The sequence below is a fragment of the Chionomys nivalis genome, chromosome X (assembly GCF_950005125.1).
Source record: "Chionomys nivalis chromosome X, mChiNiv1.1, whole genome shotgun sequence".
NCBI lineage: Eukaryota > Metazoa > Chordata > Mammalia > Rodentia > Cricetidae > Chionomys > Chionomys nivalis.
Genome location: NC_080112.1, coordinates 49,836,623 through 49,842,265, shown reverse-complemented (window position 1 = coordinate 49,842,265; position 5,643 = coordinate 49,836,623). Strand labels below are relative to the sequence as shown.

The 5,643-nt window shown below is 43.6% G+C and overlaps 1 pseudogene; it reads right to left on the bottom strand.

Moving 5' to 3' along the window:
- Positions 1-3,280: 3,280 nt before the first annotated feature.
- On the bottom strand, positions 3,281-5,131 carry LOC130868370 (SH2B adapter protein 1-like; annotated as a pseudogene).
- Positions 5,132-5,643: the final 512 nt, after the last annotated feature.

Sequence of the window (5,643 nt, the reverse complement as noted above, 5' to 3'; positions counted from 1 at the left end):
TGTATTGCTGTGAAGTGACATTACCAATGTAATTCTAATAAAAGGAAGCAGTTGACTGGCTGTGTTGCTTACATCTTTAGAAGTATAGTCCATTATGAACATGACAGGAGCATAGCAGCAAACATGGATGTCCTGGCAATCACGATGATGGAGAAATAGTTAACAGCTACATCATGACTGGTAAACAGAGAAAGAATCATTGTGCCAGGTATGTGCTTTTAAAACCTCAAAGCCCACCCCAGAGACACATTTACTCTAACCAGGCCACAGATCCTAGTTTTTCTAATCCTTGCAAATGGTTCCACTCCCTGATATAAAAATATATGTGCAGGAATATATACTAAGAATTCAAATATGTGAACCTATGGGAGGGAGCATTCTTATTCAAACCACCACAAGTTAAATCTTATACCTCATCTGAAGATCAAATCATTTAGTTTATTTTTTTAATTTAATGCAATGCTAGCTCTAAGTCTTTTAAGACCTACTTTTTATCATTTTAAGTGTGTGTGGTTGCAGAGCAGTGGTGACTCACCCTTTTAATACCAGAACTCTGGAGGCAGAGGCAGGCAGATCTCTAAGTTTGGGTCTACCCTGGTCTACAGAGAAAATTCCAGGATAACCAGGAACACACAGAGAAACCCTGCCACAAAGGAAAAGAGAGAGGAGAGAGAGAGAATATGTGTGAGATCTCACTGAACTTGAATCTCAGCAACTGTCTAGACCAGTAGTTCTCAGCCTTCCTAATGATGCAAGCATTTAAAACAGTTCGTCATGTTGTGATGACCCCCAATTATAAAAGTACTTTAATTGCCGTTTTAAAATTTTACCCTTACTACTGTTATGAATCATAATTAAAATAGTTTTTGGATATAGATGTTTAATAAATGGTTCATAACTCACAAATTGACAACCTCTGGTGTAGTCTGTCTTGTCAGTGAGTTCCAGGTATCCTTTTCTGAACCCTTCCCCTGGCATTGGGATTACAAGCATGTAATGTTGTCTGCTTTTTATCTTGAGGACTGGAAATTCAACTCAGATCCTCTTACTTGTTCAGTAAGCAATTCTACACTAAGCTATCTCTCTAGCATGAAAGATGATCTTTTTTTCTGGTTATTATTATTATTACTATTATTTTGCATACTGACCCCAGTTACTTTTCCTTCATCTCCTCCCAAGCCCTTTCCCCCTTCTACTCTGAAACCCCACCCACTCCTCATTCTCCATTTCTATATAGAAAAGGGCAAGCCTTCCATGTATGTCAACAAAACATGGCATATTGAGTTTCAATAAAACTAAGTACCTTCCTTTTTATTAACGCTGAACAAGGCGAATCAATATGAGGAAGAGGTTCCCATAAGCCAATGAAAGTGCCAGAGATGGTGATGGCCACTTCAGGCTTTATATTCCCTATTGCTTAAAGTCTTAGCTAGAGTCACCCTTGTAAATCCTGGGAGTTTCCATTGCAATAGGTTTCTACCTCACCCTGAAATGCCCCCCCCCATCATTTTTGTGGCCTGTCTCTCAGTAACTCTCCCCATTAACCCTCACCATGAGATAACTGCTGTTCCATCCCGACTTGGCCATAATTCAACCACAAAAATGATTATATCTCCCTTCCCATTGCTATCCAAACGTCCCCACTTAAGCTGCCCTTGCTACTTAGCTTCCCTGGATCTGTGGATTGGAACATGGCTATCCTTTACTTTATAGATAATATGTGCTTATGACTGAGTGCATCCCATATTTGTCTGTCTGGGCCTCTGTTACCTCACTGAGGATATTTCTTTCTAGCTTCATGATTTCCCTGCAAATTTCATGATTTCATTGTTTTTAACAGCTGAGTAAAAGTTCATGTGTAAATGTACCAAATATTCTTTATCCATTAAAGGCTGATGGGAACCTAGGTGTTTCCAGTTTATAGATATTATAAATAAAGTTGCTCAAGTTGTCAAATCTCCTTATGGGATGATGGAGCATCTTTTGGGTATATGCCCAAAAGTGGTATTATTGGATTGAGAAGTAGATTGGTTCTCAAATTTCTGAGAAACCGCCCTATTGAATTTTGAAGTAGCTGTACAAGCTTACACTCACTCCAGCAGTGGAGGAATTTTTATTTTGCTCCACATTCTCTCCATCATGAGCAGTCACTTGAGTGTTTAATCTTAGACATTCTGACTGGTGTATGATGGAATCTCAGATTTGTTACATATTTTGGAAGTTGGCACTCTGTCAAATGTGAAGATGGTGAAACTCTTTTCCAATTATATAGGATGCTGATTTGTCCTTTTGATTGTGTTCCTTGCTTTACCGATACTTTTAATTTCATGAGATCCAATTTATTAATAGTCATTATTAATGCATGCTCTATTTGTCTCCTGTTCATAAAGCAGAGTGCCAATGTGTTCAAGGCTATTTCCCACTTTCTATTCTATCGTGTTCTATGTATCTAGATTTATGTTAAGGTCTTTTGTAGTTAATGCAGGCTTGTTGCTGCTGCCTGCCATGTGAGCCTTGTTTCCCAGGGGGCAGGGGATGAGAAAATGTCGAAGCAACAACACAGACTCTGAGATATTTCAAAGCAAATACAGTCTTTTGGGGTGGATTTATCATCCTTGTCAAGTTTGGCATTGAATAAGGCATTGATGGAAGCTGTAAGGACAGAAATGAGCCTGTTTTGTGTTTCAATATCATGGCTGGCTAAGACCCACTTATGAATATCTTCATTTATAAGAGGTGCAATGGCATTATTGGTGATGGTATTGAGCCCCACCCAGGTTAGCTTTTTAATAAGGATATCTTTGGAAGGGCCAAATGGGATACACTTTTTAACAGTGTTGGTGACATAGGTCAAATATTCAGGAAATGGTTCTGCTGCCTGTTGGACAAGATGGTGAAAACACTGTCCTGGGGTGTACAGTTTGAGGGCCTTGAAGGCTAGGTCAGACACTTGTAGGAAATAGGCATGCAGGCCAATCATGGATTGTGATACAGAATCAGTGTATTGTCCATGGCCAATAAGCATGTCTAGGGTGACATTAAGTCCAAATTGCAAATTTGCACGGGTTTGGGTATCTACTGCATCATTATAAACATAGCATCACTGGAGGAAAACTGAGAGGTCAAGGACTGCCTTCAACATGGAGTACCAGTACTAATGGGTTTAAAGCTGCATGACCCGTTGTCTGAGTACTTGCTCAAAATAACTAGAATCGGGGCAGCACCAACCACTCTTGCACACCCTGATATGGCTCCTAGGCTGCTCCTGGCCCTGCTGCAACTAGGAGGGCACATTTCTGAAAAAGGCAACATCATTGGAGCCTCCAGACTCCACAGTGATGGGATGCACTCAGAAGGGCTCAAGCATATTGAAAATGGACTGTATCCACAGATGTTGGACCTGGCAGTGACCCTTCTCATTCACTGACAAACACAGATGCTTGGTCCTGCCATGGAAGTTGAAAGTGAGGACATATTCACCACATCTTTTCTCACTCTTACCTACCAGGAAGTCATCATGTGAGTCAGTGCTTCCTTCCAGTCTTGGATCGACAGAGCATGCCATGGAAACAAGGATATCCTCAGAGGCGTTGATCCCCCTCAACACCCTCTGACTCCCCTGGAACAGGAATGTCTTTGTGGCTGCTTCTGGAGTATCCATGGGAGGGTAGGGGGCTGAGAGTAGATTAACTGTCCCTGCTGGGGCCCTTACTTAATGGGAATGTAATAGGGCAATTCTAGGGGAATCAGTTCCATTGAGTCAAAGTGGGAGGCAGCAATGGAGGCAGAACTAGGGGAGAAGGATGCTGAAGGCCAGTCAGAAGGGCCCCCATAAGCCTCCTATGACAGGTGATCATTACTTTCTTTGGATCCCAGCAGCAGATCCTGGCTGGAAAGACTCCCTGAATGATTCAGGCAGGGCAAAACCAGACTGTCTGTGTTATCCTTTGTGAGGAAGGAGGTCCCAGGGGTCATAGGATATGGGACTGATAACAGAGAAGGGTCCTGGGCTTAGGCACTTCTGGATGTCAGGCAACCAGGCCTTCACATGAAGTGCATCAGTTCTCTCCAGAATGTTTTCTGAAGGACCTTCTAATTTTACTACAAATGTGTTCTCCCTGTCAGGCATCTCTAGGGTTATGGCTGTGTGGACATCAGTGATAGTAGAACAGGGAATGTTGAGTTTGGCCTGGGATGCCTTGGCTGATATGAAGAACTCTAAGTGACTTCTGCCTCCTCCTTCTCTTTCACTTAAGAGCAGTAGGTGACACTTCTGTCACTGAGGCTGCCCCTTTTCCCCTAAGGTTAGCCCAGTCATCTCTCCTCCATGGCCCACTTTTGCTGGGTCAGGGCCAGCTTCTTCAACCTCCACAAAACTGATCATCTATTCTCTCTGTCCTATTCCTGCTCTGTCTTTCAAGGGTCCCCCTCCATGACTCAGTCTCAGCCTCTCAGAGTGGTGAGTCCATCTCTCTCTCCAGGGTATGTACCATCAGTAGCCAATCCCCTACCAACTGTTCCAGCATGACCAGAGGAGTTAGAGTTGCTGTTTCCACCTAGGACTGGAGGGCCTGGTTTGATCTCCAGAAGTCTAGCTGGGGTGGAAGTATCAATGACACCCTTGACATTACAGAATAGCTCTTATAGGACTTCTGACTGAGAAACCCACTTAATGGATGGAAAAGTATTTCTTGAGCTTTGACTTTGAGGATTATGTAGAGGTGGAAGAGACTGAAGAAGGAAAAGGGCCAGCTAGGTCCTCAGAAGATTGAGATGGACCCAACCCAGTCAGGGCTCCGCCCACACTGCAGATGTCAAGGTACAAGTCATGTGGTGATGCAATCTCCACACCAGGACTCAATGGGGCCAAAAGAGTTGGGAAGAACATGGTGGCCTGGGCCACCTCAAGCTTCAAAGTGCTGTAGAAATAGCTCAGCAAAATATCCAGAAAAGGCATCTTCTGCTCTAGTCTCTGTATATTTTGGGTGGGAGGTGAGGTAATGGGCAAGATCCAGGGCAGAAGCTCTCTCATGGTGCTCACAGAACTCTTACCAACTTGGGGGAGAGGGTGGTAGCAGCACTGGGCAGAGAATGGAAGGCTCCATTCCTCCAGGGAAGGGACACCATTCATGATGAGCCCCAGGAAAAGCCTGTGAGGAGCAGAAGCAAGGAAGAAGGCAGTCAGAAGACATGGGGTGAGCGGCAACAAATTCATCTCAGACCCCATGCTCAGCTCCAGGGACAAGCTAGTGGAAGTAGTTTCTATCTAAGGCGAATGTTGCAATCTCAAAAGGGAAAAGAGACTCACCCACAGTTGAACAGCTAAAGCCTTTCTGTGAATTAAGAGAATGGCCACCACACTAATGGCTCTTAAGTGATGGTCATGCAATTGGATTAATTAAGAGAGACTAGGAGAGGAAGTCCAACATTTCACACTCCATAGAGTAGTCAGGACTCCCAGTAAAGCAAGGGAGCCTTCAGACAATCCCAGAGAGTGGCTCCAGAAATAAGTCGTCAGTCACTCTTAGGATGTGAGGGTGTCTGTGTGAGGACAAGGACACAAGGGAAAGGGAAAACAATGTTTATGGACCGAGTGTACTGCTTAAAGTGAGGAACTTCTATGGTTTGTTAGGCCACAGCCAT